Below are 23,512 nucleotides of genomic sequence, written 5' to 3'. Positions count from 1 at the left end.
GCAAGATAATTGTGGAATGCCCAAGAAACCTAGACTAGCAGAAATCATTCCTCAAAGCACTTTTAGAATTGTGCCTACAGATTTATTTATTTATTTATTTATTTGAATAGGGACAGTGCACATTATTCAACAGTAATGACACAGAGTACCACCACTGTAAATATGCCAGTGTTAGCTGGGTAGCTTGTTTTCAACTGCAGTCCCTAGGCAAGATGTTTGGAGAGTAGACATCCGCTGGTCGTTACAGAGCCAGCTGTGAGTGATATGCGTGACTGCGTTAATATAGAATATAGACTGATCAGAGCAATTTATAAAGCTCTAAATCCAAATAGTTTACGTTCAAACAGTTAAGTAGTGTATCTAAAGTGATTCAATAAATAATACACTTTCCTATTAGGTCAATCTAATACCCCCGTCAAAGGATAACTGGAAACATCCCAGACTGAGATGGATTGAGATATCAACCTCAAAGGAGATTGTGTGTGTGTGTGTGTGTGTGTGTGTGTGTGTGTGTGTGCGTGCGTGCGTGCGTGCGTGCGTGCGTGCGTGCGTGCGTGCGTGCGTGTGCGTGCGTGCGTGCGTGCGTGTGTGTGTGTGTGTGTTTGTGTGTGTGTGAAAAATGGAGGGAAGGAGCAAATATACTGTATATACATTTATTTATATATTGTATTTTACAGCATATATATTGTGGCAGATCGGCTGGCGTGGTACTGGAAGGCCGCTATGTATCGGCCAAGGTACTGGGGCATATGGCCATATTAGGGAATCTGAGGAGACTCCCGGCAGAGTAGAGCGTGTCAGCGCCAATGCAGCGCACCTGTGTCAGACGCGCACGGGTCAGGTGAGCACAATCAACACACAATCAAGCAGCATAGAAAATGGAGACAGAGAGAAAGAATCATGGGAGTAGCTGAGGCGAAACCTGTATGGAATGAGAGGAAGTGAGTAAGAGAAGAGAGCAGTGGTGGCTGGTCCATAGAGGGTGCTAGGTCGCGCCCCCCCCCCCCCTGGTGGAAAGAAGAAGAAAGAAGAAAGAAGTGGTTTTGGATTTTTCTGCAATAGTAGATTTCGACCGCTAAAAATATAAAAGAAAATTAAAATAAATAATAATTACACATTGTTTAAAATGCAAAAAAATAAATAACGCACATCCTCTGTTCCTCGGTGCTGAGCCAAACTGTAAAAACAGTAGTACATGAACAAAGCGGGGCTCGCAACTCACTTTCAATGCTCCAAGGGTGTTTTATAGGTGTACTATCTGCTGTTGGACACCAATAAAACACCTTTTTTATGCACAATAACGTGTAATATATCAAATATAAATCATTGTTTGTGTGTCCTGTTCATCCCCCCTCTCTCTTCTCGGGCGCTAAAAGTTTCGCCCCACTGACTGGGCGTCAGTGCGCAACGCAGCCAATTGAAAAATTCACAGGGCAACATAGCAACTAAATTTAGCCAATCAGTGTCTTAAAATATGATGCATGAAGGGCGCTTTCTCTAGCGCCCCAAGCAGAGTCACTGGTGCAGATATAATATATCTATGCACTGGTGTGTTAGGAGGTGCGCGGACTGATGACGACATCAATGATTGTCGCAGCGACTCAAGACGAGACAGGATTTCAGTTTTGTCGTCGTCGGAAATTGATAATAATCACAAGATACATTCAGACAGTGTTGGATCTAACTAAATGGATTTATATGGACATATTTATGGACAAATTCAAGCCCGGACCACAAAGCTTCTCAAAGGGTTAGTGCGACACGCGACGGCTCTTCCAACTCGTAGTGATGTTCTACCACAGAACAAAAAGTGAGTCTCTATAACAATATATACTGTTCTGTAGTTACTGAAACTGATTGAATATGGCACCGCCCCACCTAGAATAATTTTCACCAGCCGCCACTGGAAGAGAGAGAGAGAAGAGACGATTCTCAAGAATTACGGACTGGCTGACGCTCTCACTAACCTCTCCTTTTCCCCTAAACAGCAATAAAGCTGCTGTTAACAACTTGCTTCTACTTTGTGCCGTGTGTATTTTATTAATTCCAATCTGGTGACAGCTCAAAACACCCCAGAGTCTGTGACAATATCCATATCTGTCTGAATATACATGCAAGAGAGAGAGATACTTTTTTTACCCCCCTTTATTTACCAATAAATATTCAGTTTAATACATTTATCTCACAATCAACAAGAACAAAACATCACAGACTCCACAGCATTAAAAACTAAGCAACATTGGAATTAAAGACCAGTTCCTCCTTAATGACTGCACAAATGGCTTTATTATACACCTTGAAACCAATTCTTCCACATTCTTCATCAGAAGAAAAAATCCACTCGGATTCTTGCTTTCACCAGCGCAAAGAACAGAGGAATTAACTCTGCCCCTGAACCATTTTCCATATATTTTTTCCTAGTTTTGTATATGTTCAACTTGGCTTGTTCCACTACAACTCTCTTGTAAAACACCAAAAAGCACCTGCAGTCTCCCACATTGAGCATAGCAATGAAAAATGGTCTCTGGCGACTGACAGAAAATACACTTATTGGATACATCCGAGTTAATTTTTGCGACAAAACTGTTGACTGCCAGCGCTCAGCATAATTTTTATTTAAGGCAACAACAGCATATTTATACAGCATTTTCCCGTTTACAAAATAAAAGTATTTTTTGTCACTTGGACTTCCTCTATACGACATTTTTGATAGCAACCATTTCCATTTTGCCAGTCTTCCTTCCACCTTCTCCACCACACTCTCCCAGTTTTTCATGGTGGTCTGGTCATCTCCTAGAAACACCCCTACTGTAGGTACTTAAACCCACCTCTCTTCCACTGCATCCCTCCTGGCAGCTTAGGGAGCCCTGCGGACCACTTTCCTACTGCCAGAGCTTCACTTTTCGCCCAATTTACTTTGACAGCAGAGTCTACCCAACCTCTTCAAAATGTGTTGACGCACACCTCTACATGCTTTGAATGGCTTACACAAAACACCATTAATCTTCAATACACTCTCAATGTCCTCATACAGAGCCTTAATCTTGGCGATAAACTCAGGGTTGAGACCAAACCTTTCCAACACTTTCCACATGTATTGGTGCTCAACCCGGTCAAACGCCTTTTCCTGGTCTAATGAAACCAGACCAGCATCAACGCCTAATGAACCAGAGACTTCCAAAACATCTCGAACTAATGACACATTGTCAATAATGGACCTGCCGGGCACACAGTACATTTGGGTCCGGTGAATGACCTGGTCCATCACCTTCTTCAGCCTGTTGGACAGGGCTCTTGAAATCAATTTATAATCCGTGCATAGAATGCTGACCGGATGCCAGTTACCTACAGTATGCTCTGTAAGTCCCCCTTTTTTGGTAACAAAGTCAGTACTGCTCTCCTGCAGATCTGGGGCAGATACGAATCCTTAAAACACTTAGTGACGTCATCACCAATCTCAGTCCAAAATGCCTTATAAAATGTATACAGCTCCTCTTTAGTCAGAAGACCCTCTAATTCCATGTTCGCTTCCTTTGAGACCGTGGGCATCCCACTGCAGAACATTTAAAAAGCCTCCTCATCTTCTTCATACTCACTGGTGTACAGTTCAGAGTAGAAATCTACAGCTCTCTGTCGGACCTCACAGGCTTCCGTCAGCAGCTCTCCTGTGCTCGACTTCAACCCTGCTTTGCCCATTCTTCTTCTCTAGGTTGAAAAATAATTTTGAGGGAGAGTCCATTATGTCTGCATGCTGAAAACGGGACCGGACCAGCGCCCCCTGTACTTTAATGCCCAGCAAGTCAGCCAACAAGGCCTTTCTAGATTTGAGGCTCTCAACACAACCTCAATTTCCTGTGGAGTCTGCAGAACTCTGCAGCCAGGGCCGCCTCAGGGGGTGTGCGAGCAGTGCGGTCGCACAGGGCCTCGCGGGAAGGGGGGCCTCGCACAATTTTATTTGTATTTTTACATTTTTTTTGCGAGGCCCCCCTTCCCGCGAGGCCCTTTTTCATCACAGACCTAAAATCTAGTTTTGCTTATATACTTATATATTTCACATTAGACACGTTTGTAGAATGTGTCTGACTTGTTCCTGGCTCTGCGGCTCTGCAGATACACTATTGGAGCTCTGGGGCTCTGCAGCAGACATACTATTGGTTTCAATGAAGGGAGGGGTTACATGTGTACAGTCGGCTGGCGTGTGTCAGCTGCGTCTGACTATTTCGCGCGTGCAGCATTGGAGGTTATGCCAGCCAAGACGAAGAGGACGGTCGTTCGGCAGATGGACTGAAGATGAAAGTTGTTGCATGTTAGAAAGTTCAGTCAGGCTAGCCATGTCGGCTTAGCTAAAGGCAGGGACAGCTAGTTAGCTTTAGCTACGTTATAATATCGAGTGCTAACGTGTGATTCAGTCGGGATAGCCATGTCGGCTAGTAGCTTAGCTAAAGGCTAACTAGCGTTAGCTAACCTAGAGAGAGTGCGTGCAGCATTGTTATGCCAAGATGAAGAGGACGGTCGTTCGGCAGATGAACTTCGTCAACTCCACGCGGTTGTCTCCATCCTCTTGGACGTTTGGTGAGTTTTTAATGCACTCTATTCTATTCCCGCCGTGGAGATATCTCGATCTCTCTCTCTCTCGGGCCGGCTAGCTATCGTGGCTAACGTTATGTTGGCTAACGTTATGTGGAGCCAGCGGGCCGGCTAGCTATCGTAGCTGACGTTCTGTTGGACCAGCGGGCCGGCTAGCTATCGTAGCTAACCTTATGTTGAGCTAGCGGGCCGGCTAGCTATCGTAGCTAATGTTATGTTGAGCTAGCGGGCCGGCTAACTATCGTAGCCAACGTTATGTTGAGCTAGCGGGCCGGCTAGCTGTCGTAGACGTTATGTTGAGCCAAGCGGGCCGGCTAGCTATCGTAGCTAACGTTATATTGAGCCAAGCGGGCCGGCTAGCTGTCGTAGCTAACGTTATATTGAGCCAAGCGGGCCGGCTAGCTGTCGTAGCTAACGTTATATTGAGCCAAGCGGGCCGGCTAGCTGTCGTAGCTAACGTTCTGTCGAGCTAGCGTCAGTACCTGGCCACTCTATTTGCAGTTAGCCTATTTAGCTGATGTCGGCCGTTGGCGCCTTGCTACTTTGTTTTCTCTGGTATAGACCCTCTTCTCTTTGGATTTAAGTGTTGATCTTTGTCCTTTTGGATCTATGTATATTCATGTTGCCTTTGTGAAGTTATCTTTTCCTTCTGTTTTGTTCTTCCATTAATAGTTGAATATCCTTTAGGGGCTCATCTTAGCTGTCTTGCTTATCTTTCTCTCTCTCTGGACCACAGACCCATCTCTCTCTCTCTCTCTCTCTCTCTCTCTCTCTCTCTCTCTCTCTCTCTCTCTCTCTCTGGACCACAGACTCTCTCTGTCTGGATCATCACAGACTCTCACTCTCTCTCTCTCTCTCTCTCTCTCTCTCTCTCTCTCTCTCTGAGCATTGCATTGCTTATAGTTGTCAATTGTGTCGGTCAGTTCATTGCAATTTTTCCTTCAGTCACATTTAGTTTTATCCTGCACCTGGCCTAAAACAGGTTGGATGTGCACACAGCTGCTCTACTGTGTTTGTAGCAGAGCAACCATACCTGAAGCCTTGTAAACAAAGACATCGCGTTTAAATCTCGCACAGGGCCTCGCATTTCCCCCAGGCGGCCCTGTCTGCAGCTCCACTATTTCTATCTCTAGATCTCTCATAGATTTGGCTATGTCACAAGAGACATTGAGAGTATACTGTTGACAAAACTGCTTAATTTGCACCTTCCGACAATCCCACCACTGTCTCAATGATGTGAACTAACTTTTTTCTCTTTTAAATAGTCCCCAAAAGAAAAGAAAAGAAAAGTTTCTCTAAAATGTGCATCTAGCAACAGAGTAGTATTCAAATGCCAGTAAGCAGACTTCTGCTTAATCTTTGCAATAAAAACATTACATGTTACCATGGAGTGATCAGAAAAACCTACAGGTATAATTTTACATTCTTTAAACATACTAAAATGATGCATAAAAGAATAAAAACGATCTAATCGTGCCATAGTCAACGAATTGTCTCTACTATGAATCCATGTGTACTGCTTCTCTTGCTTAAGCATCACTCTCCATACATCCACTAAACTATTATTTTCTGCTATCTGCCTCATTGCACGTCCAGAGGCAGCATGGGGTTTAACATGGTTCCTATCCAAATGGTCAACTTCTGTGCTGTTAAAATCTCCACCCAAAAATAAAACCGCCTCAGGCCCACACTAACTTATCCCTTTCACTGCCACACGACAGAAGGTTAACCCTTTACTATCACACAACAGCCGGTTAACGGCGACCGTCGGTTGTGTGATAGTAAAGGGTTAACCTTCTGTCATGTGGCAGTGAAAGGGTTAACTGGCTGTTGTGTGGCAGTGAAAAGGGTTAACCTTCTGTGAATTTTCGCAGTGAAAGGGTTAACCGTTTTGGTAGTGCGGCAGTGAAAGGGTTAAGAGGTACCGCTCAAAACCGCTCTTAAAGAGCACCTACGGGAGGCTGCAATTCGAAACTGGCCACCGTAAATGTCCAAACCCCCCCACCCCCTCCTAATAGACAGTCTCCTCCCCACCGTATGTATATATTCTCTCCCCGCCGTATGTATATTTCTCTCCCACCCACCCACCCCCTCCTAATGTACAGTCCCCTCCCCATCATATGTATATACTCTGTCAGGATCTATGGGTAACAGTACTGTATATTTGAATATCGTATATGTGTAACGGATGATATCGTGAAGCGCAGTCAAGAAGGGCTGGGGTGAGTAGTGGTGCTATGGGTTAAAGTCACTCTCACATCCTCAAAGACAGATAGACACGTTGCAAAGTGTGAATTCACCTCTTGGTATAGTGGTTTGTGTTGTTGCCTGCGGCGTGGGAGACCGGGGTACAACTCCCACTCGGGGCATCGAAGTGCCTTGGGTGGAGTGGAGTGAGTTTGAGAGGGTGAGTGTAACGGATGGTATCGTGAAGCGCAGTCAAGAAGGGCTGGGGTGAGTAGTGGTGCTATGGGTTAAACTCACTCTCACATCCTCAAAGACAGATAGACACGTTGCAAATTAGTGGATTCACCTCTTGGTATAGCGGTCTGTGTTGCTGCCTGCGGCGTGGGAGACCGGGGTTCGACTCCCACTTGGGGCATCTAAGTGCCTTGGGTGGAGTGGAGTGAGTTTGAGAGGGTGAGTGTAACGGATGGTATCGTGAAGCGCAGTCAAGAAGGGCTGGGGTGAGTAGCGGTGCTATGGGTTAAACTCACTCTCACATCCTCAAAGACAGATAGACACGTTGCGAAGTAGTGAATTCACCTCTTGGTATAACGGTCTGTGTTGCTGCCTGCGGTGTGGGAGACCGGGGTTCGACTCCCACTCGGGGCATCGAAGTTTGAGGTGACGTTGTCACAACCGTTACATATGTCACAAATGTAACAGTACTAGATACCTGTATGTCATGTATGTCCCTATGCCATAAATGGCATGTATGTTGTGTATGTCATAAATGTCATATGAAAATGGGGGACCCTGATGTAAACAAGACAAACGTCTTTCTCTGGTCTGCATCCCCTTAACAATTGTGTGTATTGAGCCGTACTGTATTGTACCCATTCTGCAATCTGTTAAATAAAGTTTTCATTCATTCATTCATTCATTCATTCATTCATTCATTCATTCATTCATTCATTCATTCATTCATTCATTCTGGTTAAAGTTGGGACTCTGCCCCTTTCAAAGTGAAGCAATCAAACTTTATATAGTACCTAATCTAGGAAGCGCAGGGTTTTTGGAAGTGAGTGTGCGAGCGTGTGTGTGTGTGTGTGTGTGTGTGTGTCCAAGCGAGCATGAGCGAGCGAGTGTGTGAGAGTGTGTGTGTGTGTGTGTGTGTGCGAGCAGGATTTTTCCGAAAATGATCTTTCCAATAGAATGAACGACTTGGCGACTGCATGTCCTTTGTTTACAAATTAGGTTTGCTCAAAAAAGGGCAGTGTGAACGCAAACCAAAATCAAACAATGTATCATTCTCACATTTGGTCCACCAGCAAGTACTACAGTCTTGAGTACATAGTAAACATATTAGCATAGTAGGTAGTAATGTAGACACGATAGATTCCTTAGTAGCAAAGTGCATAATAGTAAAAGACAGTATGGAAGATAGTATAATTTTCTTTTTTTTAAGATATTGATTGAAGAAGAGTTTTTAGTCAACGGCGGAAAATTGGGCGGGTTTCGGCTGTCCTGACTGTGGTGGAGAAGTTCATTCCACCATTGTGGAGCAAGGACTGAGAATAGCCTGCTTCACTTTGATGACTCCACTCGGATAGGAGTGGGTCTGAGACGGCCAGAGGATGTAGAGCAGAGGGGTCTTGAGGGTGTGTAGTTAGAGACCATTGACCGGAGGTAGGAGGGAGCCGTTCCCCTCGCTGCACGATATGCCAGGTCAAGGACCGTGAAGCAGATTTGTGCGGCAATGGGAAGCCAGTACAGTGTTTAATGATAAAGTAAATAAATAGATAATTGCATAAACTGAACGTCTGCAGTGCTCAGGTCGAAGCCCATAGCAAGACAGCAAGAAGGAGCAGGAGTGGTTTCCTGCAGCCACTTGGTCGCAGCTTATTACAAACATTGGTGATACAATTCTAGTATTTAGATTTTAATTGACCATCATCTCCACGTGAAACGGTGCAGGGTATCCATAAGAAAAATGAGGCTTCCGGTTTGAACGCAATGTGAAGCGACACGCGTTTGGTTACAGCTCCGCTCCCGTCAACGTTAATTTAGTTTAAAAACCTTATTTGAACAATACCAAAAGAGATTAAACCACATCGTATGTATTGATAAGACCTTCTACTAACTATATCAAAAGACATAAAGACTCAACATGGATATTAAGGATAAGAAAAAGGGTGGAAAGAAATTCGGCACAGATACTCCAACGGCGCCGATTTTGACACGTTCAAAGAACACAACAGGCGAGGCAATGGCGGAACCGTTGTTGACTAGCCCCGATGGGGGGACTATAGTGGAGAATATACCGGGACCAACGATGACTGGCCCCGAGAGGGAGACAGCAGTTGACAACACAACGGTAATGACGGGTAAAAATACCGTAAGAGATAAAGCAGGGGAACTTGAGAAGATAATCTCCAACAAACCCATCGGGTCCATCATTGCACCCACAACATCAACTGAAACAAGCAGTGCAATTTCACAACCCGACTTCAACTCTCTGACTATCCTGATAAAAGATCAGATACAAGTAGGGAAGGATCAGATGTTAGCTTTCAAATTACACATCGAGGAACTCAAAGATGAATTCAAAGCACACGTCGATGCTAAATTCGAAGAGGTTATGAAAGCAGCCGCTGCACAGGCCGGGCGAATCACGGCAGTGGAGAATACGGTGATAGAAATTAAACAGATGGTCCAAGTGAACGAGAAGAACGTCAACGATGGATTAACAGAGTTATCGAAGGAGATAAAACAGGTGGAAGAAGTGTGTCGGAAGAAAATACAAGAAGTCGAAGAGAAAGCAATGGAGAGGCAGCTCGAGACCCAACGTTACTACAGGCGAAATAATATCCGCATTGTGGGACTAGATGAATCAGTCAATTGCACAGATGACAGCCTTCCAACAGTGTTAGTAGATATTTTAGGTAATAACACCCTTCCCACAGTGCCGACAGTGGACCAATGTTACAGAGTCGGTACACGAGGCCAAAGAGGTAACGGTCTGAGAGTTATCATTGTTACCCTGCGTAAGACGGTAATAAGAGACGCCATCATTAGAGCAGCGCGCAATCAAAGGGGGAAAGATCTATGTAAGGAGGCCATCGCTCAGCGTTTCCCCTACAAGGATGTGATGCAGAGAATGTTTAAGAGTGGTCTCAGGCCAATCCTTAACTACCCGGCACTATTATCGATTTTGGGAAAAGACGGTTTTAGGCAGGGAATAGGCACGCCTAAAGCCGCCGAAGATTGCATGAAGCAACATGGATCTGGTCCCCCCGGGCAGGACGCAACACTGGCTCGAATCAGATAAGCTTACTCATCTCTCTCTTTCTCTTTGTATTTTAGTAATTTTATTAGAATGACTTTACCACGGCTCAACAAAAGTAACAGATGATATGCACGCTGGCAACAATAAGGCACAAGATGTTTAATATGGCTCGTAAGGCATTATATTTACAGTCCTCTGGTCTCTGTGGAGACAATAATCCAACATTGACATTATGAACATTCTGGAACATTCTGGGCTCCTCTCTCGACTGCTCAGGGACACAAAGGAATATCCTGGAAAATACTAGAAGGTCATGACCCCTGGGTAGGAAGATCATTCTGGAACATAACAACAGTGTTTACTTATTTACTTGTATTCTACAACCTTCTAAAATATAATGCACCCCTTCAACGAAGGCCTGTAAATTTAACACTAACATCCGGTGTGAATAAGCATAGGATTCAAGGACTGAAGTCTAATTAGGCTTTAATAAGGCTTTAAAAAAAGAAAAAAAAAGAAAAAAGACATTAGCCACATCTAAATGTATAAGCACAACAAAGTTATTCTAATATTTTAAATAATTACTCCACTGATTTAGAGATTTGCACAATGTAGCTCTAAAAGTCTCTGTTTTTCTCTTTTTTTCTAATTTTATTTTCTCTGTTTTTCTCTGATGAGTTTTATTTTAGTTCTCACTCCTTTTTTAATTTTTAATTTTTCATTGTAATTTTTTTTTTTTCATTTTAATGTGTTAGTGTTTATCTCCACTCTTTTCCTTTTTTCTGATGTTTCCTACATAAGTTAGTAGAAGGTTCAAATTAATATATTAATGAAGGTATATTTTTCATTTTTCAAACTTTTGTTAGTACATTAATGGGAAGGCGCAAGACCAAAAGCGACATTCTATTGAATTAGAATGAAAGTTTTAGATCCTATGGCAATCAGCATAGGAAGAATAGGATTACAAAGCTCAATTTGGGTAATCCGGTGGCCTAAGGGAGGGAGTCATACATGTAGGATGTGTCTATGGGACACAATCTTGTACGACTCTTGGTGGGAGGGGGGGAAAGGGGATTTTTATTTGTATATATGTATGTTTTAAGCTCGGCTCTCAACGGGACCTCACTAGTTGGATGTATATCTATTGTTGCCTCGCACTCCAGAAGCATTACCAATAACTACACAACAACATGTATAGATTATGGCTAGTTTGAATATAATGATCTGGAACACTGGGGGAATAAATAACCAACACAAACGCAAAAGCGTGCTCACACTGATGAAAAAAGAACAGGTGGACGTTGCTCTGCTAAGCGAAACGCACATTCTAGAGAAAGACATAGATACGTTAGCGGACAACACATATCATAATATTAGTCACTCTTCTTTTGGTACGAGAACTCGAGGTGTAGCCATAGTCGTTAGACGTAAGTTGAATATTGAATTAAAGGGAGTATGGTCTGATGTAGATGGTCGGATAACTATAGCTAAGATTGTACACAAGAACAGGAAAATAGTGTTGGTAGCGGTATACGCCCCAAATTTGTACGAAATGGGTTTCTTCACTACACTAACCAAAGCAATGTTAGACCTTCCCGATTACTCATTTATAATAGGTGCAGATTTTAATGCCATTTGGAATCCAAGGATGGACAAATCTTACCTCGCCTTTTCCAGCGAACAAAAAAATGCATCTAATGCATTAAAGGATTGGTCGAAGATTACAGGTGTAAATGATTTATGGCGATCACTTAATCCCACAACCCGAAAGTACTCTTGTCGATCTGCCAGACATAACACATTATCCAGAATAGATTATGTCTTTGCATCCCCGAGACTATTTGATAACTATGAAGTGGAAATGATACCCAATGCACTATCAGATCACTGTTATTTACTCCTAAAAGGAACATTTGGTATACTATCTTCCCGAGCCCCAAGAAGGCGATTTAAGGGGAGACACTGCAGGTGAATAGGGTAAAAAAGTTAACTAATAGATATCACAATGAAACTTCCCCAGTTGATTACTTATATTAAGACAAGACTTTTTTGTATTACAAGTCTTCTGAAATTGTATGTTTAAATATGCAAATGAGGCATAATCTACTTAAATATGCACTAATTTGCATATAATTCCAGGACAGAAATCTGAACATTGGATAAAGCCATTTTCAAAATGATAGTTTCATTTTGTTGACATATTAGAGCCAAAGGTTATTACTAGGGATGTCCGATATTATCGGCCGACCGATATTATCGGCCGATATCGGCAGTAAAATGTGATATCGGAAAATATCGGTATCGGTTTAAAAACTAAAAAAAACAATAACAATATTTGTTATATATATATCCAGTGAAATTATTAGTTACCTGAAATTATTCAGTTTTTTGGACGGGGAAACCCTGCATATATCGGTATCGGTTGATATCGGTTGATATCGGTATCGGAAATTAAGAGTTGGACAATATCTGAATATCGGTAAAAAAGCCAATATCGAGCATCCCTAGTTATTACAGAGGGGATTTTGGATATCTCTTTTTATCACTCCATAAATCAGAAAATACTCCATTCAGTCCATTTTTATGGTAAAATTCCATATTTCGCCATGTTTTTAGGAATAAAATGTGATATAAATCAGGGTATGAATGCGATATCAACAAACCCTTCTGTAAATACCTTCAGAACATAGATATGAATAGAACTGGAAGTTTTGGTGTATGTGAGTGCTACTGAAGTGGAGATTTCTGGCTCAGAGTATGAGGAAAAACTCTTAAAACTCATTTTTGGGAAAACGCATTCAAAGTTCTGTATTGTAAAATGCCATACTTTTTTTTTTAAACAGATATTTACAAACACAATACCTAATCAAACCATTAGTAATAGACAACCTAAACACATGTCTGATAACTGAATAATAATAATAATGATGTTATTGAACTGAACAGAACTACACACAGGCTACAAACAGTGTAGTACAGTGTAGTACCCCCTAATAGGCAAAAAATATTTGAATAGATATCACTATGAAACTTTCCCAATTTGTTATGTACATATAAACTAAGAAAAAATATATTGCAAGTTTTCTGAAATTTATGTTTATATATGCAAATGAGGCACTTCCCCATTAAATATATGCACATTTATGGATGCAATAAGGCAAAATGATGTAAAATAAACAACTAAATGTGTGTTATTGACGTTTTATTGTCACTAGTTTCATAGAAGACATGTTTAGGAAGCAAAATATAACAAAATCTCAAAATCAACAAAAAAAGTATATTTGACTATTCACCGTGTCTCGCCTTAACTCGATGCTGCTGAATAACAAGGAATTCATTACACAACTCAAAGAAGCTCTTACAGTATTCCTACGGGAGAATGCAAACTCGGTGCAAGACCCCAGAATAATATGGATGTCGGTAAAGGGAATGATCAAGGATTTCACTGATAGCTTTTCCTCCAGAATGCACAAGAATCAATGCACAAAACTGGCTGAACTGGAAACGCTTTACTCAACGTTATTTAATTCTTTACAATACAACAACTCAACTCGACTAGAAAATCAAGTTAAGGTACTAAAAAAAGAGATCAATGCCATATACAGACAACAATCGGAAATACAAATACGTAGCACAAGACAACAGCAGTACTCCCAAGGTTCTAAACCTAGTCACCTATTAGCCATGCGATTAAGAATTAATGCAAAATTTGCAGATATAACTACCATTAGAGCACAACAAGTACTTGAAACAGACCCTGAAAAAATAAACGTGACATTCAAAGAATTCTACTCCAACTTATATAAATCAGAAACGACCTTCGATCAAAACAAAATGGACACATATCTTAATCAAATTATTCTCCCTAAACGTTCAGAGGATGACGCTAAACAGTTAGAAACACCGATCACACTAGAGGAACTCAAGAAGGCCATATCCGAAATGCAAAGTGGTAAGGCTCCTGGAAGAGACGGTATCCCACCAGAAATGTACCTCTCTTGTTGGGACATAATTGGACCCTTATTACTAAATATGATCTTATACTCAGTCAAGGAGGGGCACTTCCATAAGAAAGACAATATTGCACTCATAACAGTCCTTCTCAAAAAAGACAAAGACCCCACCGAGTGCGGTAGTTACAGACCTTTAAGCCTCCTCGGAACCGATATCAAACTGTACTCTAAGGTATTAGCCATCAGATTACAAAAGCATATGACGTCTTTAGTTCATCCGGACCAAACTGGCTTCATAAGAGGCCGCCTGATCACTGATAACATAAGACAAATACTGCACGTACTAGATGCCGACAAGGACGACACCATACCTAAGGCGATGCTGTCCCTGGATGCAATGAAAGCTTTTGACAGGCTGGAATGGTCGTATCTATGGGCAGTATTAGAGAAGATGGGGTTAGGTAAAGGTTTCATTGATATGATTAAAGTAGTATACAAAGACCCATCGGCCATGATTACAACAGGTATAATCACCTCCGGAATCTTTCCGGTATCACGCTCAGCTAGACAGGGTTGCCCTCTTAGTCCCGGACTATTCGATCTATCATTAGAACCTTTAGCACAATATATAAGACAATCCCAATCCATAGAACCAATCGTAATCAAGGGCACATAACATAAAATTAGTTTATATGCGGACGACGTAATACTGTTCATGCAAAACCCCAACACCACACTGCCTCATCTGCTCAAGTTGATTGAGAACTTTGGAGATTTATCGGGATTCAAGATAAATTGGCCGAAGTCGGCTTTCCTTCCACTTAACGCCCCTGCAAAAAAAGATATAACCCTCCCAGGTGAGATACCTATGGTAAAACACTTTAGATGTTTGGGAGTGGAAATATTCCCCACCATAAGACAAACGGTGAAGCACAATTACACAAAAATCCAAAACAAAATCAAAGACGACCTTGATAGGTGGGCAAAACTTAAAAACTCAGTACAGGCACGGATATCAATAGTTAAGATGGACGTACTACCTAGAATCAACTTCTTCAGCTCAATGCTACCGTTACCCCCTCCAGAGGGTTACTGGAAAAAATTACACTCCTCCACATACAAATTTATTTGGAATAACAAACCACCACGTATAAAAAGATCCACCGCACAGAGAAATAAAGCAGACGGTGGCATGGCATTTCCAGATTTTTTCCACTATTTTAAGGCGTACACATTAAGACCATTGACAACATGGTTTGATCCCTAAGCATTAGTATCCTGGAGAAAATTAGAAGAAACCATAGTAGCCCCACATAGACTGAAGGACATAGCATACACTAAACTATCAATCAAGCATTGCGAACGGAAATTTGGCCCCATAATTACTCATGCGATCCGGATATGGCGTGAAACACAAAAAAAATATCCTAACCCACATAAATGGCACAATCATACTCCCTTATTCAATAACAATGCACTCTTGATTGGAAAACGACCTATAAGATTCCCTATATGGGAAAAGCAAGGCATACACTCATTAGGGGATGTTTTTAACAAACAGGGTTTCTGTAGTTATGAAGAAATACGGAAAAAAATGTATCTCACCAAGTCCACACATCTTTTTTACTTACAGTTATTGTTATGTTTGAAGACTCCATTATCGAAACCAATTGAACACCACAGATACCACAAATTCTTCTATGAAAGAGAGACATCAAGAGGTTTTGTTTCAGATTTTTATTATCAATTACTAACGTCCTCATATGAAACCCTCCACCTAGACTCCGTCTGGAGGAGGGATATACCAGACCTGGAAAGTGATTTTGATTGGCAAGAAGCCTGGGCAAATGTTCGACTCACATCAAGGAACCCGGACCATCAACAAATCAATCTTAACTATATTCACAGGACATACTTGACTCCTATAAGACTGAAAAAAATGGGTCTTATACAAGACTCCAAATGCTCCTTATGTACAAATGGGGACGAGGGGACATTTATGCACATGTACTGGGACTGCCCACCAGTTAAGATATTCTGGAAAGAGGTGACCCAGCAATTATCAAATCTCTTAACTTGGAATATACCTGTACACCCATCTGTATTACTGCTGAATGATGTTTTTGAGTGTGCAGTACATCCACAGCTAAAGAGATTGGTTTTATCGGGTATCACAGTGGCTAAAAAGCTGATAGCATCACAATGGTTCCAACCGGAAAAAATTTGCCGAAAGGTCTGGATTATTACATATCTCGATGTGATCTATCAAGAAATATCTACAGCAAGAATTTTGGGTCTCAATGAATCCAAAATGACATTGTGGTTAGAAGTGGTGGAGAAAATAAAAGCTAGCATATAATGGTAATGTCTGGTTAGGAGCGAGGGAAAATGGATGGATTATCCAATGGGGGGTCCGGGAGGGGGGGGGGGTACGAGCTGGAGCATATGTGTGTAGGTTTTTAGATAACAGGTATTAAGGGTATATCCTATATAAGACAATTAACTAAAATGTGATTTCATTGGATGTGCACTGTCAACTAATGCTTGTATATCTTATCGTGTGTTGTCATGTTTGTTTATGTGTTTGTTTAAAAAATAATAAAAAAAGAAAATACAAAAAGAAAAATGAGGAACCGTATTTAAAAAAAACACGTGGGGATCAATTTTTTTTAAATGGTATTTAAAAAGAGGCACCACCTGTCCTGGTTAGAGAGTATATATACCCTTTGTATACTGGAGCCTCTGCCCCCAAAATTACTGTGAACTGTCCTGCTTGAAATGCTTCTCCCAGAGAGGGGGAGGGCCCCGTGGAGCGCTCTAAAGCACCTGCTCTCACTCTGCACAATGCGGAGGTGACGTCACCATGGAGACGGCTGGATTATCCTGTCATCTATCCAGAGGGATTACAAGAATCTGCAATAAAGCAGATCCTGAACAATGTCAAGGATGAGCACCGGCGGATCACCCCTGAACAAACCACTGCAGACAAAGCCTGCAGGTCCCGGGGAAAGGAATCCCAGTGTAGCTAAGATATGGAGGAATCCCTTTAAAAAACACTGCACTCCTGGCCCTGGAGGCCAGTTCTACTGGGAATGTTGGCTAAAAAGGCACTTGACGAGACAGGGTTTCTATATAATAATTGTGTGCAGTGTTCTGTGTGAAGGGTGTGAATTGAATGTCTGAGGTGCAACTGAGATACTTCAGCTGTAATTCTGTACGTGTGTGTGTGTGTGTGTTTGTGTGTGTGTGTAACAAGTGTTAAATGAACCTTGTTTATTATTTCTGTGTAATTGAAATGTCACCAAATCCTGATGTTTATGAACACTGTTTTGCAAGCGTTTTATGGTTTCCTCATACCAAATTCTCAAGACATGTACCGTCACTTTAAGAGAGTTCACTGTCGAGAGCTTTACTTACCCGGTTCAACCTCAGTTTGCGCCATACGCCAACCTAAGAGACTTTGGACTAAGTCAGGAAATGTGACGCTGTTCCTTTTGTGGTTTGCCAACCAATTGTACAGATTCCCCAACCTTGAGAGCTGAACCTACAATAAATGGCTCTTGATGCCGACACCAGACCGGTCTCCTCCGTTCCTTTGATGCTTAACGTCACGCCCATTGGGGCCCAAGAACACACCGCAGAACAGAACGGGTCTTAGCCAAGACCAGCACATACAGGACACCCATTACATGTGCAGAGAACTAGCACTTTCTCTATTGCATACAAAAAGAGCAATAGAATGATGGCATCATGATCTTACGTGGACCAGAGAATAATTCTTTCAACGAGCACCATCCTGCCGCCTGAAGAAGGTCCAATGGACCAGCTGACCGGTTCTACGCCTCACAGAACCTCAGAACTGACCACCAGTCAACAGCAACCGTCAAACAAATGCCATGCAGATTGATGAAACTAAATCAGATCACAAAATAAGCTGCAAATTATTTTCTCATGGGCCTGAAGGCCACGATCCAGATGAGGGAGATCATTCAGGATGAAAGAATGAGTTCCTGTGAACGAAGGAACTGGGCGTTTGAAGAAAGGAGAGCAGAACCGCCGAGGACAGGTTTTACATGTAACAGGATTACATTTACATTTACATTTAGTCATTTAGCTGACACTTTTATCCAAAGCGACTTACAAGTTCTGTACAACAAGTCATCAGGAAGGGCACAACAACTCAACAGTCATTTAATTACAAAACTGTTGGCAACTGTAATCCAATACTTTGGTAGCAGTTCATATCATAACTACCCACCTCATACTATAGTCTAGCCATATATTCTGATAGCATGTACAACAGTTTATATTTGCATTTATATTCTATATTTACCACATATAAATATATCCATATTTGTCAGAATACACCTGCATATAACCCATAGCTCTGTATGATATCATGTACAAATGCTGTATATACATATATTTATTCTCACCGCATATATATCTATCCACACCTGTCTGTATTTACCTGCACATAGTCCTTACATGTCTGTAGATACTATACTATATCTATATCTGTACATATCCTACTCTTACTAGTTATGCTGCTGGCCAGTATGATTTACTACCATAGTGTCTTTATACCTGTATCACTGTACATATTAATACTGCAACTCTGTACATACATCTAATTATCACTACACAGAAATATACTAAATTGTATATTTTGTACCCAGTTTAATCACCTATACATTGTATATTGCTGTTGCACTTTACTGTTACATTTGCACTCTTCTTTTCATTGTACTGTACTTGTGCTGTATGATGACAATACATTTTAATCAAATCAAATCAATTCAAATCAAATCAAATCAAATCAAATATAATCTAATCTAATATTACTGTGTAACAGTTTAATAATAATAATATCTTAGATGTATATAGCGCCTTTCAGGAGACCCAAGGCGCTTAACAGGAGGAGGCATCTAGGGGAAGGGGATCGGGGAACAACGTAACAACAATAAAGTAAAAAAAGAAAAGAAAGAAAAAAAAAAAAAAAAGAGGGAAATCAGTCATTTACAAATTTGGTGAAGAGGTGGGTTTTGAGTTGGGATTTGAAAGAATGCAGGGATGTAGCACTACGGATGTTTTGAGGGAGGGAGTTCCAGAGGGTGGGTGCGGCAACAGAGAAGGCTCTGGGACCAACAGTCCGCAGGTTGGTGGTGGGGATGGAGAGGAGACCGCAGCCTCCGGGGCGGGATGTAGGGATGGAGGAGGTCAGCTAGGTACCAGGGGGCAAGGGAGTGAAGGGATTTGTAGGTGATGAGGAGGATCTTGAAATTGATGCAGGACTTGACTGGAAGCCAGTGGAGGTGGATGAGAGTGGGGGTGATGTGGTGCCAGGACTTGGTGCGGGTGAGAACCCTAGCAGCAGAATTTTGAACATATTGTAGCCTGTTCAGGGCATTGCTGGGTAGCCCTAGAGTTTGCATAGTCGAGACGGGAGGTGACGAAGGCAGGAATAAGAATCTCTGCTACAGAGTCGGGGAGAGATGGCCGGAGTCTGGAAATGTTCCTGAGATGGAAAAAAGCTGATTTTTGTTTGACTTTAGAACAGTGCTAGGGGGGAAATCAGGTCGAGGCCTGACAATCTTTGTAGTCAGTGTTTTGTCAAACCATACAAAGGAAGCATGTATCAAAATTAAGGCTGTCAAAGTTAACGCGTTATTAACGCGTTAACGCACAATTCTTTTAACGCCACTATATATATATTTTTTTTTAAGATCCGGGGCTCTAGGGCAGTGGTTCTCAACCTTTTTACACCAAGTACCACTTGAGAGCGTAGCTGGCTCTCCAAGTACCACCATATGGCCGACGTTAAAATACAGTCTAACTCTATTCAGCTATGCACAGTTCACGCAGGAGGCAAATTTATTCCTAATAACATTATTTATTGTTAACTTTTGTCAGACACAGCCACAATGTACGAAAGGGGTACTAGAACTAGCAAACTCTTCCACACAATTCTCATACAATGCAAGGGGCATTGAGAACATAATAACTAACATTCTCACATAGCAAGTGAGAAAATTAAGAACAAATGTATTTCAGCAAATGTACTTAATACTCTCTCTCTCCCCCCACTGTGTCTCTCCCTCTCCATCTCGCTCTCCCCCTCTCTCTCTCCTTCTCTATTTCTCTCTTCCTCTATCTCTTTCTCTCTCCCTCTCTCTCCTTCCCTTTCTCTCTCCCCCCTCTCTCTCCTGTGAGGGCTGGCCCAGTACTGCACGCTTCCAGGTGCCAATTACCATCACGCACCTGAGAGGAGTTCCAATCAGCTCGACGGGAGCCCTCTTATACACGGTTTGCTGAACATTCAGTGTCGGGTCGTTTTGGTCACCACCAGCTACTGCTTGTTCCTCTTGTGTGTTTCTCCAGTACGCCCTTGGAAGTTGCTGCTGTTTCCTCTCTCTGCCTCCGTGGACCCGTGCCTCGTATTTACACTTTGCCCTTGGTGAGTTTTTGGAAATCTATTTTTGATTAACTGATATCCTCTTTTTATCCTGGACTCTATACCTTCATCTGTTTTTGTGTGTTCCTTAACACTGAAGAATTGTCGCTTTGTTTTGTTGGACTCAATACCTTCATCTGTTTTTGTGTGTTCCTTAACACTGAAGAATTGTCGCTTTGTTTTGTTACCGGACTCTGCCTCTCCCTGAACGTCAGCAAAACAAAAGAGATGATTGTGGACTTCAGGAGGTCGGGGGTCAAGGACTACAGCCCCCTCAGCATCGACGGGGCACCGGTTGAGAGAGTGAACAGTTTCAAGTACCTCGGAGCCCACATATCCGAGGACTTGACATGGACCACACACATTGACAGTGTTGTGAAGAAGGCACGACAACGCCTCTACTTCCTCAGGCGCCTAAGGAAGTTCCAAGTCAGTCAGAAGATCCTTAGGAACTTCTACTCATGTACAATAGAGAGCATCCTGACTGGCAACATCACCTCCTGGTTTGGGAATAGCACTGCACAAGACCGTAGCAGACTACAAAGAGTGACACGTTCAGCCGAACGCACAATTGGAGGGGGGCTTCCCACCCTCCAGAACATTTACAACAAGCGGTGCAGGGGGAAGGCGAAGAGAATCATCAAGGACTCCAGCCACCCGAACAACTGCCTCTTTGAACTGCTGCGGTCAGGCAAGCGATACCGGAGTCTTACGGCGAGCACAGAAAGACTCAGAAGAAGCTTCTATCCCCAGGCCATCAGGCTGCTCAACGAACAATAAACACTATGCAACAACCATCAAATGCACATAGCACACACACCCACACGCACACACTCACTTAAACAAACAACACACTGCAGCACCCACTCTCCACACTTTAGATCACACAAACACTTTATATTTATTGATAAAGGATTTGCACTACAACTCGTACACCTACTGTAAATTGTACCTAAATTGTACCTCATCCCATTTCTGCTTTGCACTATATAGTATTGTATATTAGTACACTGCATAGTGTATTGTTATATGGTAACTCAGTTACGTCTATTATGCATCGAACATTGTACATATGTCTATACTGAACACTGTGACCTCATTTTTTACTTCTAATTTACATGCTATACTATGTTATTTTATTTCATACTTATCTTGTCTTGCACAGTCTCTGGAGCGTAACAGTAAGAAGCATTTTGTATAAAAGTATTCTGTACTTCTGTATGACAACTATTAAAGAAACTTGAAATTTGTTACTGGACTCTGCCTCGTAATTTCTACGTTTCTATTAATGACATTCTCCGTTTTCTTTTTCTCCACGAGTGGATTATTATCAAGCTGCAGAGCTGCAGAGCCCTACTCGGCTAAAGGATTATCAAGCTGCAGGGCCGCAGAGCCCTACTCGGCTAAAGGATTATCAAGCTGCAGAGCCGCAGAGCCCTACTCGGCTAAAGGATTCCCCTCGGATGCATTTACTTTATTGTTGCTCATTTCTGTTTGTGAAATAAATACGGCCATCGTTTTTGGCTAACTCTGAACTACCTGTTTGTCTCGTGCTGTTGGGGTTGTTTACAAACCATAACACTATCCCCCTCATTCTGTCTCTCTCACACACACACACACACACACACACTAGTTTTGCGCGGGCTGATCCATGAATGAATGAATGAATGAAAACTTTATTTAACAGATTGCAGAATGGGTACACTACAGTACGGCTCAATACATACAATTGTTAAGGGGATGCAGACCTGAGAAAGACGTTTGTCTTGTTTCCATCAGGGTCCCCCATTTTCAATTCATATAGACATATATGACATACATGACATACAGATAGTCAGTACTGCTACATCTATACATTTATGACATACCAGATTTGCAAATACAGTACTGTTTGTGATACAGAAGGAGTCAAGAAAAGGGAGTATATACATTTGACGTAGAAACTGTACATTGGAGGAGGTTGGGTGGGGGGGGTTGGGTACATTGGGATATTGACAACCATACTGGGTAATTTACATTGGAGGTGGTTGGGGGGGGGGGGGCCGGGGGGCATGTATAAACAAGTAACACTGTACATTGAGGGGGGGGGGGAGGAGACACTGTACAAACAAACACAATTGTACATTGAACTATTGACAAAACCATACTAGGTAAATGACTGTACATTGGAGGGGGTTGGGTTAGGATATTTACAGGGGCCAGTGTTGAATTGCAGTCTCCCGTAGGTGTCCCTTGAGAGAGGTTTTGAAAGTGGGTAGTGATCCACATTCCTTTACAGCTTTGGGTAGGGCGTTCCACATTGATGTGGCATAATTGCTAAACGTGTTTAGTCCCTTATTTGAGCCGAATCTGGGTTTAACATGATTTGTGGAGCTCCCTCTGGTGTTGTGATCGTGGTATTCACTGACCTTTGGGAAGTATTTTGACATGTACATGGGTACCTTGGTCGTGTAGTGTATCTTGTAGACCAGGCCCATTGCAAGTTGTTGTACTCTGTCGTCTACTCTAAGCCATCCTAGGTTGTCAAAGTGGGCAGGGGTGAGGTGGGTTCTAGGAGTAAGGTCAAGCAGTAGTCTGACCAGTTTGTTTTGAGATGTTTGTAATTTTGTTTTTAGCGCCTTTGAGGTGCTTTGGTACCATGAGGTGCAAGCATAGTCGTAGTACCCCTGAATGAGTGCTCCTGCCAGAGTCTTCAGGGTGTTCTTGTTTACCAGAGAGGAGATCCGGTACAAGAATCGAGTTCGTTGGTTGACTTTTTTTATTACATTGGATGCCATTTTGTCACAGGAGAGATTAGCCTCTAGGATGGAACCCAGGTAGGTAATTTCATCTTTCCTTGTGACAATATTGTCACCCACTGTAACTGAGAAGCCGTCGGTCTTGCTGAGTTTGTTATTTGAACCGAAGAGAATGGACTCTGTTTTGCCCATGTGTAATGATAGTTTGTTATCAGCGAGCCATATGCAGATTCTGCCTAGTTCCGAGCTGAGGGTTTTTTCAACCTGTAACTTGTTCTTGTCAGAGACCAGCAGGGCTGAGTCGTCCGCAAACAGGAACAAGTTGCAG

At 42.2% G+C, this 23,512-nt stretch overlaps 1 protein-coding gene across 1 annotated transcript in view; it reads right to left on the bottom strand.

Annotated features, from left to right (window-relative positions):
• hpse2 (heparanase 2) overlaps positions 1 to 23,512 on the bottom strand; it is a gene marked incomplete at both ends in the record, with an annotated part of 232,999 nt that overhangs the window by 108,583 nt on the left and 100,904 nt on the right. The window lies entirely within an intron of this gene.

This window comes from Notolepis coatsorum, assembly GCF_963971535.1.
Source record: "Notolepis coatsorum genome assembly, chromosome: 9".
Lineage (NCBI taxonomy): Eukaryota > Metazoa > Chordata > Actinopteri > Aulopiformes > Paralepididae > Notolepis > Notolepis coatsorum.
The sequence above is the reverse complement of the archived record's forward strand: the minus strand, read 5'-3'. Positions and strand labels throughout refer to the sequence as shown.